We start from the raw sequence: 13,911 nt of genomic DNA on the forward strand, positions 1-13,911 counted from the left end.
ACGGCTCACCAACAGTTTTTGGGCAACAGGAAAAGGTAGCTTTTCCTTCACCCTGATCTCCTGAACAGTCCGCTTGTCCCGATAGATGGGACAAGAACGAGAAGCAGCAGCATGTTCTCCAATACAATTGACTCAACGGGGAAAGGACTTGGACAGGTGCCCTCGGGGGCATTCCTGCTACAAGTGACACATTTGGCTGTGTTTTTACATTACATGCTGGTATGATTGAACTGGTGGCATTTCTAACACCTCAATGGATTGGAAATGTAAGGGTGCACACAGATGACTTCATAGCCTGTCTTTATCTTGGTACGAAGCGTTAACCGACTGAAAGTCAAGAACAACGTGCGAGTGGGCACCAAATCGGCATCTTCCTTCTTCATAACTCTATGAACAGCAGTAACGCCCTGATCTGACAGATAATTAGTTATTTCGTCCTCCGTCAAACCATCCAACAGCCGGGTATAGATAACACCGCGGGACAAGTTAAGTGTCCTGTAAGCCTCCACTTGTATAGGATATTCGTGGAGGATTTGGGACTTGAGTAGTTTATGGGCCTGGTGAGCACTATCAATTTCCAAAAGCAGAGTTCCATTGCAGAGTTGAGAGCATAACTTAACAGGGCCGGCAATGCCATCCACACCTTTCTGTATAACAAAGGGGTTAACAGTAGCAAAAATCTGGTTTTCGTCTAAACGTAAGACTACTAGATACCAAGGCACAACAGGAAGAGACATTGAAGCAGGAGCCTCATTCCACTTTCTTTTATGTGAAACACTCTGAAGAGAGAACGAAAATCAGTCATTGGGAAGAAGACCCCCATGACTGCTAGCACCTCCATGGTGCACCCCTTCCACCCAAGAGTCATCCAAAGGGGAGCCCCCTGCCTTAGGTAATTGTCCTCACTTTAGGTCACACCTCTCGAACGACAGATGGAGGGACCAACTGGCAGAGGAGGAAGGTACTAGCTCTGGCAATAGCCCCTCCCTGGGCCTGGCCTGTATCGGGGGTACGTGAGGGCCCTACATGCCTACCTGGGGCTGGGAATAACCCCTGATCCTGTCTCCTGCTATGGATCAAAGCAGTGGGTGGCCACAGGCACACACAGGGACAAGAAAACATAAGAAAAGAAAGAAAGAAAGAAAGAAAGAAAGAAAGAAAGAAAGAAAGGCCTCAAATGCCGCAGCGGAGGAGAAAGAGGGTGGTACGGGGAAAGGGCGGTACGGGGAGAAAGCAGTAGAAGAGAATATTCCTAAATGCAAACCAACAGAAATGAGCTCCAAGAGCCCATGTAGGCATGAGAGATCTCCCCAGGAGAGAGGTTAAGGACAGGAGAAGAGGAGACAGGCAGCATAGAAAGAGAAGTGGTGCTGCAAGGGCTGGGGCCCTGTGGTCGCCAAGCACATCTTCACCAAAGAGCTGTGAGCCCCCTTGGGGGGATAAAACGTGTGTTCAAAGAAATGTAAGATATGTTATTTGGTATTCAGTGTGCCGAAGTGCAGTGCCCTGCCCCGTAACACAGCATGTTTCTATCACACGTCACTGTATTTTGCTCTGTGGAATTCAAACAAGTATATTATGTAATGGATGCCATTAAACTACATTCAGGGCAGTGGAAATTAATATACCCTGTGGTCTCTCTCCTGCCTCCAGTCGGCTGGATTGACATTCTGCCCCTCTTTTTTAAAAAAACTCGCAATTAATACAGGATGGGATTGTTTGTAACTGGAAGAACAAGAACTCTTCAGAAAACTCACTATTGCTTATTAGCCTATAACCTGCTGTTTTGTGTGACAATGTTAAACATAGGATACATAAAACCCGTCAAGGCAAGACACACACAGGACAACACGTTTCTTCAATCCTTACATTGTAGCATTTTTCTCTCTCTAATCTTGCAACCCGTTGACACAGTGTGACTTCCTTTCTGTAGAAGACTATTACTTCATCAGAGTTCGTCAAACATTTTGCTCCATGAAAAAAATTATATGTCTTAGTCTAATACCTGAAAAGTTGTCAATACAAATAGTACATAGGACTGGTGTGGTTTCTCAATCTGATAAGTTTGTCACTGCCTGCTAGATGAAACGAAATAAGCCTGTCTAATATTGCAGCAATTGTAACACACACCAAATAAGCGAGACTGTTTAGGCACGCATCATTTTTATAACACGATAGAAGTACCAACATCAAATGTCTGTTAGGCATACTACAAGCAAAGAGCTTTAATTTGGGAAATCTTTTCACTTTTCATTCATAAACTCCAGCTTCTCAAGCAAGAGATCCAAAAGAAGTAGTACGAAATTGTTATATAAATTTGGAATCATCATATTCTTCCATAATTTGTGTGATTTCCCAGTTTCTTCTCCTTCCTTGCTTTAACAAACAATCTTGTCATAACTAATTCTGTAACTATTCCTGCCAGTGTCTAAACTACTTCTCCAGCTGACTTAACTAATCCTGCCACAATCATCGGTTTAGTTATCGCGTGTTCATTCTCCAGTTAGGCGTTATTACGTGTTCGTAAAACGCGTTTTCCGCACTACTCCCAGAATAGAGCTTAGGTGGCTGCTGGCACGTTTTACTAGTGTAGCGGTCTGGCCAAAAATTTTGTCAAAATTACATTTTCGTTGATACATCAACAATATAATATGTAATCTTTCTTACCTGTTAGTAGTGAATATAATAGAGGGAAACATTCCACGTGGGAAAAATATATCTAAGAACAAAGTTGATGTGACTTACCAAACAAAAGCGCTGGCAGGTCGATGGATACACAAACATACACACAAAATTCAATCTTTCGCAAACAACGGTTGCTTCTTCAGAAAAGAGGGAAGGAGAGGGAAAGACGAAAGGATGTGGGTTTTAAGGGAGAGGGTAAGGAGTCATACCAATCCCGGGAGCGGTAAGACTTACCTTTCCGCTCCCGGGATTGGAATGACTCCTTACCCTCTCCCTTAAAACCCACATCCTTTCGTCTTTCCCTCTCCTTCCCTCTTTTCTGAAGAAGCAACCGTTGGTTGCGAAAGCTTGACTTTTGTGTGTATGTTTGTGTTTGTTTGTGTATCTATCGATCTGCCAACGGTTTTGTTTGGTAAGTCACATCAACTTTGTTTTTAGATATATTTTAACTGTTAGTAGTCTGAATCTATGGATTTCTACTAATTATAACAATGCTGATCATTTGCAAACCCAGTCAACCACATAAACAGCGATTGGCATGTACCCGTTCCCCTTTATTCCGCTCAGCTCGTATAGCCCTGTCCCCTTTTCTCTGAGGAGCTTTTATATCTAGATGCGACGGGTATTCTCCAGGCGGACATCACGTTCACGTCGTACACTACGCACACTTTCAAAAATCAACTTATAATTCATTCAGAAATCACCTTAGAACGTGTTCAAAAAGCAACGGGGATGCTTTTCAAAATCATATGAATAGTTGATAGACCAACATGCACTGCATGCTAGGCGGTTTGTAAAACAAGGTTCCTTTCCCCAAGAATCTGAATTTGGAACCCCCAAAATTGCTGCTCAGGCCAGATACAACGCCCCCCCTCCCACGCCCACTTAGATCCAGGACTATTGCGCATGCTTTAATCTGGCAGCTTGGGCGCATCAGGAAGATTTTCCCAGGTAGCATCTGACAGCTTGCTGCTACTGCTTATACAGCCACAATGCTCTAGCCACAAGTGGGGGAAGGTATTACTCGTACAAGACTCAACTGCGCATATGCATGAGCCTGCTTGCAGCTGCTCAAACGAACCAATGTAAACAGTTGTGACGTCATGCTCATCAGAGGCAATTTGTTGTTATCAAGTATTGCATAGACTTTCTAAAGCCTTTGACACATTTTACTGTTGGCAGACGATTGTACGAGCACTGTGTTTTGTTGTATATGGCGCACTTGCATTGCAACTTAAATTTTATTTTCATTTTTTTCACTCGTTCATGTTTTATTGCTGCAGTAGCAGGATACAGTAATATCCTTCGTAGAGTATTGGTTCTTACCAGTTAAAATTATAAAAATTTAAGTGCAAACTGAAGTACGTGCAAGGAGGCCAAGTCAGCCCGCAACTACCCTACAGTGACAACCAAGTAGGACGGAACTGGGTCAAAATCACTGCTGCGACCAGGCAAACACACCACACAACTCTTACATGTATCAAGGACACCCCACACCTTACCACCCCTCCCCACCCCCACCCCCGCAATTACACTGATACCAGAATGGGAAAAGCAACGCCAGGGAACAACAAACGTGACATTGATGACAACTGGACCGTGACGTATATTGTGGACAATCTCCCCCCCCCCCCCCCCCCCCCCAGACTTCACGCAAAAGGCAATGCCTGCCAAAATCAACTCACTTGTTGAATATGCTGTGAGGGCGGATATTGAACTCCTGAACGTAGTCCGAAACGGGAGGGTGTATCTCAACACCATCAGCAGACGACTGGAAGATATTTTCAAAAAGTCTTCAGAAACCATATCACCTCCTCAGTGTCCGCGGCTTGTGGTATTGCGGCAGCGTTCTCGCTTCCAGTGCACGGGGTCCCGGGTTCAATTCCCAGTGGTGTCAGGGATTTTCTCTGCTGGATGTTGTGTGTCTTTCATCATCATTTCATCCTCATTCACTCGCAAGTCACCGTAGTGGCATAAAAGACCTAATGAAGTGTTGGCCGAAACGCCCCACGAGTGGTCTCCCAGCCACCAATGCCATACCCTCATTATTATTACCTCCTCAGTGACAGTACGCCACCATAAAATCCGCGAGCCAAGGCAGCCAATGCTAAGATCTCGCAAACCACAACTTAGCACAGTTATCAAAGAGAGTTCCACTCGTCGCTGAAGAAGACGACGTAAACGACCAATTGCCCAACCAGGGCCTGGAAGTTGAAAGGGCAATGCGCATTATCTCTCGAGAAAGACAGGCCCCCACAAAAACATTCGAGTAATCTCACGGGAACAAGATACCATTGACCACTTCCTGACAAAGGGTGTGGTAACTGATTACGTCAAGAAAGAAGTGGAACCATCCAAACTTTCCCCACCACAAACAGCGCAGTGCGAGCATTGGTTGGGCTTTGACCACACCACTGCGAGCTGCAAGGCCCAACCAAAATGTCCACAGTGCAGTGAAGACCATCAACTAAACAGGTGGGACACAAAGAATCCAGGGAAGTGCTCCAACTGCGATGGCCCTGTCATATACGTGCCCCAAACGACCCAAGGCAGCTGCAAAGAAGAGCTCCACACCTCCATCAAAGTGACGGACAAACCCATGCCCCTCCCACCAGCAGAACTACAGCAGGCGATCGTCCTAAAAAATGATTTCCTGCGAACACTTCCAGAGCACTTGTTACTCTGTCCCAAAACAGGCGAGAGGAGATCATCAAAATGGTTAACCAGGTGTCGCAAGAGTTACTTAATAACAGCGTAAAGGCAACCCAGTCGGGTGACTGCCTGCATGTAATAGCAGCAGACAGAGTCGCCCGCCAACACAATTAGACACCACAAACACCTGCACAACACCAGCCACCCACTGCTCAAACACCTCAAGAGCAATGCGTGCACACACAAGCTCCAACCACCATCCATAACACACCACACTCACACATAACCAAAAGCAAGAAACACTAGGACTCTTCCCACAAAAAAGCCGCAAAACCATCATGTCGCCCCCACACACCACCATCAGCTGATTCTCCTCTTCGCCAATCTGTGAGGAGTTACAGATTGCACACATTCCTCACACATGTGATTTTACATAACAACAAACACTCAGCCGGCATAACCAAAACCTGGCTAACAGACACACAATAATGCAACATACCGAAATAAATTTTTTTCTGTAAAGATAGGCAGTAGAGGTGGAGTCGCACTGTATGTGCCTAGCACGATAGCTGTAACTGAAATCGCTCCCCAGCACAGCTTCGGGATACAGAGATCATCATGACCAAGCTTAAAGGGCATAATGCATGGGCAGTAACAACAGTATGCCTATACAATCCACCACACAATCCCCTCCCAATTTGTGTACTACAATACCTCATGTCCTGAGAGAGATTTACCCTACTAGCCGACCTAAATGCGCTGCATGAGAGGCTAGGTGACCACAGCACAAATCAAAATGGAGAAATCCTCTTTGACCTCCTGACAATGGAACCAGTAGACCGCCTACCTATATACCAGCCAACATTTACTGGCCACCGAGAAACGTCAGCGCCCAATCATGTCTTCTATATTCCTGCCATGAATGATGGTTTGTTGGTTGGTTTAAAGGCGGGAGAAGGGACGAAACTACGAGTTCATCGGTTCTTTGTTCCTAATAAAACAATGCCACAAGGGTGACAAGAAAATGGACAAAATATATAACGCAAAACAGAAATAAAGGAAAAGCCACAAGAATGAAGGGAAGGCAATGAATACTTGAAGAAACAAAAGAGGACAAGAAAACAAGAGAGGCGCTAGAAACAGAAAGAAGTAAAACATGAAAGCAGATTACAGTGGTTGGCCAACCACGAGAATAAAAAGGGAAAGCCAGCCACTCTGCAACACATTAAAACCTCCACCCTAAAAGCACTAGGGTGGAGGACACAGGGGGAGAAAGGACATGTGCTAAAACCTACACTCTCAAGAAGAAAATGTAAAACTAAAGCTGCTGAGGAGGCATTGTCGCCAAACATCGAAGACAGGTTGCTGGGAAAGTTAAGTCTGCCAGAGAGCGGCTAAAAGTGGCAGTTCAGCAAGAGGTGGACGACTGTCATTGGAAGCCACAGCGACATTGAGGAGGGTCCTCGAGATGGAGTAGGTAACCACATATGGCCAATGCGGAGCCAGCAGGGGACAACTGATTCCCTGCAACATGCCTGCATGGAAGACTTCCACACATTCATAGTTTCCTTAATGACACACAGTCTGTTGTGCATGCTGTTATGCCATCCCATCTCCCAAAGATGGAAAACCATGTGGTGTAAGGCATCAGCGGTTGTACTCAGGAGCACGAGATATGGCTGCCAGTTCTGCAGTGAAAACACTGCAGCCAACCAGCACGGAATGATGCTTAATTTGTCCTCCATGAACATGTGCAAACCCTGAGTGACCATCAGCCATTGAGCCTTCAGTGTAAACTACTTCAGAATCCTGGAACAAGTCAAGAATCGAGAGGAAGAGGCAGAGGAGAGCAGTGGGGTTAACGGAGTCCTTAGGGTCAAAAACCAGTGCTAAGAATTGATATGTCTCCACTATAGTGAGTGGATTGTCATTAAGATAAAGTACGGGTTGCGGAAGAACGGTATGACGCTGACAGAAGTGCACGAGACACGACTTTGCGGTTGAAAACTGGAAGCTGTGGGCTAGAAGAGCCCATGACTGCACCTTGTGGATGGTTCCCTGGAGGTGCTGCTTAGCAACAGCAGTACTGGATCAGCAGTACGAAATGCAGACGTTGTCTGCATACAGAGAGGGTGAGATAGAGGGCCCAACAGCTGCTGCTAGACTGTTAATGGCCACTAAAAATAGACACACACTCAATACAGAGCCCTGTGGGACTCCGTTCTTACTGGATATGGATGGAACTATGGGAGTCACCAACTTGGAGATGGAAAGTACGGAGTGGCAGGAAGTTTGGATACAAATCGGAGTGGTCCCCAGAGACCCCACTCATACAATGTGGCAAGGATATGACATCGCCAAGTCGTGTCGCATGCTTTACGTAAGTCAACAAAAGACAGCAATCAGGTGTTGCTGTCTGGAAAAGGCTGTTAGGATAGAAGACGCGATGGACACAAGATTATCAGTGGTAGAGCGAGTGGCGTAAGACGCCCTGACATGGAGCCAGCAAGCCACATGACTCCAGGACCCAACGCAACAGCCGACATACCCTATGTTCCAGCAGCTTACAAAGAGCGTTAGTGAAGCTGATGGGCCGATAGCTATCCACATAAAGCTGGTTTTTACTGGGTTTGAGCACCAGAATGATGGTGCTCTCCCACCACTGTGATGGTAAGACTTCATGCACCAGATCCGAGAGATGATTAAACATCTGGCTGTGGGTGCGATCAGGCCCAGGAGCTGTGTCGGGGCAATGGGCAAGGGCACTGAGGAGCTCCCACTCTTTAAAAGGGGCGTTATGGGATTCACTGCAGCGTGTAGTGAATGAGAGGATGTTCCTTTCCAGCCACCTTTCGAGTGTGCAAAAGGATGGGGGGTAATTCTCTGACACAGGGGCTCAAGCAAAGTGCTCGGCAATTTCGTTTGCGTTGGTACATAACTCGCCATTTATGGTAACACCAGAGACAGCTGTTGGGGCCTGGTACCCAAAAAGATGTTTGATCTTTGCCCAGATTTGGGAAGGTGACTTGTGGCACCTAATGGTGGAGACGTATCTCTCCCAACATTCCTTTTTCTGTTGTTTGATAATGTAATGAACACAGGCATGGAGCCGCTTAAAGCCTATGAGGTGCTCCAGGTAAGGGTGCCGCTTATGCTGCTGTAGAGATTGCCGAAGCTCCTTAATTGCATCAGTAACTTCCGGCTATCACCAAGGGACTGCCTTATAGCTTAGGCACTCGAAAGAGCGAGGGATTGCATTTTCTGCAGCAGAAACAATTGTGCTAGTATCTGCACAACCATCACATCAATGTTACTGTGTGGATGACATTCAACGGTGACAGCAGAGGTTTAAGTTCCCCACTCCGCCTTGTTTTGGGCAGTCGTCCGTGTGCCTGATTCTGGGGCAGTGACAGGAAGATGGGGAAGTGATCACTACCGCACAGGTCGTCATGTGCTCTCCAGTGGATAGATGGGAGAAGTACTGGTCTGCAAATTGATAAATCAATGGCCGAGTAATTACCACGAGCCACACTGAAATGTGGGGTGGCCCCAGTATTTAAGAGGCAGAGGTCGAATTGCGACAGTAAAGTTTCGACATTTCTGCCTCGGCCAGGAAGCATGGTACCATCCCACAAGGGGTTATGGACATGAAAATCTCCTAGAAGTAGGAAACGTTTCTGGAGTTCATCAATCGTTACAGCTAATACATTCTGGGGTACTGCACCATCTGGAGGAACATATACATTGCACGGTTATTTCCTGCGCCGTCCTTATTCTGACAGCCACAGCTTCAAGAGGGGTTTGAAGGGGCACATGTTCACTACAGACTGAGTTTAGAACATAAACGAAAACTCTACCCGACACTTGATTACAGTCGCTATGGTTCCTGTAATACCCCTTACAGCCATGGAGGGTAGGAGACCGCATTGCTGGGAACCAGGTTTCCCGGAGGGCAATGCAGATAGCAGGTGTAAAGCTCAATGGTAGCCATAGCTCAGCCAGGCGGTGGAAAAATCCGCCCCAATTCCACTGGAGGATGACATCGTGAGACTAAGAAGGCATGGAACATTCAATGAGGCAGTTTACGCCTCAGGGTCACCTGCTGCCACGGATTTATTGCCTGAGCAGTCTATATCCATTGAGTCTGAGGGTCTGGCGAGGTCTGGGTCCTCAACGGATGCCAAAATCTCCACCCCATCCTCGGCCTCAGAGCTTGTAGGTAGCGGTTGTATGGGTGCCACCGCAATTTCCTTGGTCTTAGGTGTTTTCTTTTTGGATTTCTCTCGCTGCTCCTTGGGTTTCCCTTGCTCGGAGGACTTCACTGGCTCCGTCTCCAGGACTGAGGATGAGTGTGAAGCCGTACAACCAGCTGCTTGTGGGCTCTTCGGCCACAGTCGGATGTCGTCTTTCCTACTAGAAGAAACCTGGGAAGAGAGTGACCCAAGGGACCCCTGGGACCCCTTCCTAGCGAGAGAAGCTGAAGAAGACTTACACTTCTCCAGCTTTGAAGTGGGGACGGACATCCCCAATGGTTGGCGGCGGGAGGGGGGGGGGTGAGGAGGAGGGGGGGTATTGCTCCCAAAGTAGAAGGTGCAGGAGCAACAGGGAGGGAAATGCCCCCCACCATCAAGCGGCGTAAGACGATGTCATACGCACAGGATGCAGGCGTTCAAATTTTCTCTTGGCCTCAGTGTATGTCAGTCTGTCCAGGATATTGTACTCCATGATTTCCTTTCTTTCTGGAGAACCCTGCAGTCAGGCGAGCAAGGCAAATGGTGCTCTCCACAGTTCACACAGATGGGAGGCGGGGCACATGGAGTATTGGGATGTGATGGGTGTCTGCAATCTTGACATGTGACACTGGAATTACAGTGGGAAGACAAATGAGCAAACTTCCAGCACTTAAAGCACCGCATTGGGGGAGGGATATAAGGCTTTACATCACACAGGTATACCATCACCTTGTCCTTCTCCAGCAATGTATCACCCTCAAAGGCCAAGATGAAGGCACCGATGGCAACCCGATTATCCTTCGGACCCCGGTGTAGAGATGGGTCAAACTCATTCATTCCCGTGAACTACTTCATTCATATCACTCTTTGCTGTGAAGCGTACAAATGAAGTAGTTCATTCATGAAGTATGGAACCCTGGCGAAGTTTCCCAATTCGCCGCTCAGCCACAGCTATGCTCGCTTCACCTCGCTCGTACAATAAAGCTTCGCAATACTTCATAATTTTACAAACAAATGGCAGAACTATGTAGTAATGTGCATGCTACGTTTTACGCTCTTACAGCGTCTTAGTTAACTTAAATAGTGCATGGTCGAAGGGGACAAAGGAAAGACAAACAGAGAAGCCTGTCACATATAAAGAAGGTATTACATTTAATCTTGCTCGACATTTTCTTATGAAGAGCCCAAGAAAGTCTATCTGCCAAGTGAAACCTTATTTGTTGTACTCATGGACAGAAAACTATGGCCACCAACGAAATGCAGTCCAATTTTACGTTTCTTTTAATATTTAATCCAAAATAGAATGAGTGTGTTTACCACTCTCACCAAGTCTATATACCGACGTTAAGTAATTATTCAGAAGTTTTCCTGTAGATTTTATTTTTGTTGAGAATAATAACCCTCCAAATTCAAAACATAAACTGTCAACTGTAGTCATTGGTACGATTCCAGGTAAAATCCCTGTTTATTTTATTCGGAAAGCAGTTTTTGAGTCTGTTCACTCTTATACAATGTCTAGCAACTCGCGATCGCGTAAAAGTAGTGAAATTTGGGGTTTCTTCGCCAATTTAGGTGATGGGAAAGCGAAGTGCAACTGTTGTTCTAAGTGTATTTCATATAAAGGAGGAAATACATTTAATCAAGCGTGTTATGTTCGAGTGCGGCAGCCAACAGTGTCATTGTCAGTCAGGCACTTAGAACCCCCCTGCTCCTGTATCTTCCGATATTTCTTGGACAAATAACCCAGACAATCCGGAAACAACATCAGCATTCGAAGAAGCAAAAAAACAATTGGTGCCAGAAAGTAACAGTATCACTTCATTATCAGACAGCAGACATCAATATCACTGAACATTACCTATGTATTTTCCAAAACCTCTTTCGAACAAAAGAAATCAGGAGATAGAATTTGCACTTCTGGAGACTTGTAAAGGATTATTTGCCCTTCAACCCAGTGGAAAGCAATCATTTCCAAAGTTTTGCAAGCAAACTGAATGGTGCTTACAGAATGCCAGCTCGGAAGACCATTTCCAATACACTATTACAACAACAGTACACCATGGTGAAAGAAATTGAGAGAGTCATAATTAATTCTGTGGAAGCGGTTGTGCTGACAATGGATGGGTGGACCTCCACCACAAATGAGAGTCATTTGTTGGCAACAGCACACTACGTCAAAGACCTGGAGCTGACATCTTCCCTCCTAGAGTGGTTTAAATACAACAAAAGGCACATGTCAGAAAAACTCTCCGAAGAACTGCGACATGTTATAATGGAATGGGGCATTCAAGAAAAAGTCATGTGTGTGTTAGCAACAATGCTGCTAATATTGTGGCAGCTGTAAGACTCACAGCCTGGACACACATCCCCTGCTTTGCACACACACTTAATTTAATTGTTCAGAATGGGCTTCTGCACATTCAACCCATTCTGAATAAAATAAAAAACTGTTGAATTTCTTAAAAGAAGTTTGCAGACCTGTATGAAACTTAAAAAGATGCAGTAACAGTTAAAAGAGCCAGTTCTGACACTAAAACAGGACACTGTTACAAGATGGAATTCAACCTATGATATGCTGCAAAGAATAATCGAGGTTACGAATTCCCTAATGATAGTTATCACTCTGAATTGTCTGGATCTTCCAAATCTGACTTCAGAGGACATTGCAAGTGTAACACAAGCCTGTGACCTGTTGAAAGTTTTCAAAGAGTGCACCCAAAAAATGTCAAATGAAAATGTTGTCACTGCTCCTAAAGTTATACTCCTTAGTCGCTTGCTGGAAAATGGTATTGCAGGTTTGATAATAACACTGAAATTCATGTAGACGTGCAACAGATGGCCGTAGAGTTAGCTGAAGACCTAAAATTACGATTCCGAAATATAGAGGAAAATTCCATTTTCGCAAAAGCAACTTCATTGGATCCCCACTTCAAATCACATGGTTTTTCTGAGAAAAATTCTGCTGAGAAGATGAAACTGAACATCATCAGGCACTGGGAGATGAAGTTTGCACAGGATAGAGTGGCATGGAGAGCTGCATCAAACCAATCTCAGGAGTGAAGACGACAACAACAACAACAGGCACTGTGAGAAATTTGTGAGGAACACATCCACTGCTATTGCAACAATCTCAGTTCCTACCACTGAATCAACTTCTAGTCTCTGGCTCGAATATGATGAAGTGTTTTCCATGCTGCAGAGTAACCCACACCTGAGAGCTGCTGCAATAGTGGAAGTGGACAAATATTTACGAGAGTACAAGAGCCCCTGCTACAGAGACAAGGCAACCCACTTCATTGGTGGTCCGAATGGCTGTCAGTATACTCCTTGCTCTTTGAACTTGCAAAAATACGACTGTGTATAGTTGCAACTTCCACACCATGTGAAAGAGTGTTCTCGAAGGCAGGACAACTTATAACTGACAGAACAAAACGCCTGACATGAAAAAAAGTGGAACAAAAAATGTTTTTAAATGGAAATCTCTGAACATTCACCAGATCCGTTGATGTTTATTCATAAATATATATGTATTTTTTTAATTTAATTAGGACAATCCTCAAATTAACGTTTAGTTCAATTATTTCAATAACGTGCACGAGATAAACATTCCTACATGAACAATTGATTAATGGAAAATCTCATATAAAGATTTGAAACAAATACTAACAAAGAGATAGAGGGGCTGGTCAGTACTTACCTCAGCTCAGTACAGCCGATAGATACACAAAACAGAACAGAAAATTTACGTTCGTAGCTTTCGGAACTTTGTTCCTTCGTCAGGGAGGAGAGAGGGGGGGAAAAGGGAAGAAGGGAAAAGTGGATTCAGTTACTCACAAGCCAGGTTATGAAGCAACAGGGAAAGGTAAACAGGGAGGATAGCAAGGATGGAAGCATGATTGTCAGTATTCAGAGCTCAGCAACAGGGTGGTACAGCTGTCTCTTGGCCACAGTTTGTTGGTGGCCATTCATGTGGACATACAGCTAGTTGGTTGCCATGGCCACGTAGAGTGAAGCACAGTGGTTGCAGCGTAACTTGCGTATCACGACTGGTTTTTCCAAGAGCCCTGTCTTTGACGGGGTAGGTGATACTTGCGACCTGACTGGAGTAGGTGGTGGTGGTGGTGGTGGTGAGAGGATGTATGGGACAAGTCTTGCAGCTAAGGTCTATTACAGAAATATGAGCCATGAGGCAAGGTGTTGGGAGCACGCGATGTATAGGGATGGATGAGGATCTTGGGTACGCTTCATGGACGGAAGAATACCACTATGGGAGGGGTGAGAAGGATAATTGGTAGGACATTTCTGATTTCAGGGCACAATGAGAGGAGCCGAAACCCTGAGA

The sequence above is a fragment of the Schistocerca gregaria genome, chromosome 8 (assembly GCF_023897955.1).
Source record: "Schistocerca gregaria isolate iqSchGreg1 chromosome 8, iqSchGreg1.2, whole genome shotgun sequence".
NCBI lineage: Eukaryota > Metazoa > Arthropoda > Insecta > Orthoptera > Acrididae > Schistocerca > Schistocerca gregaria.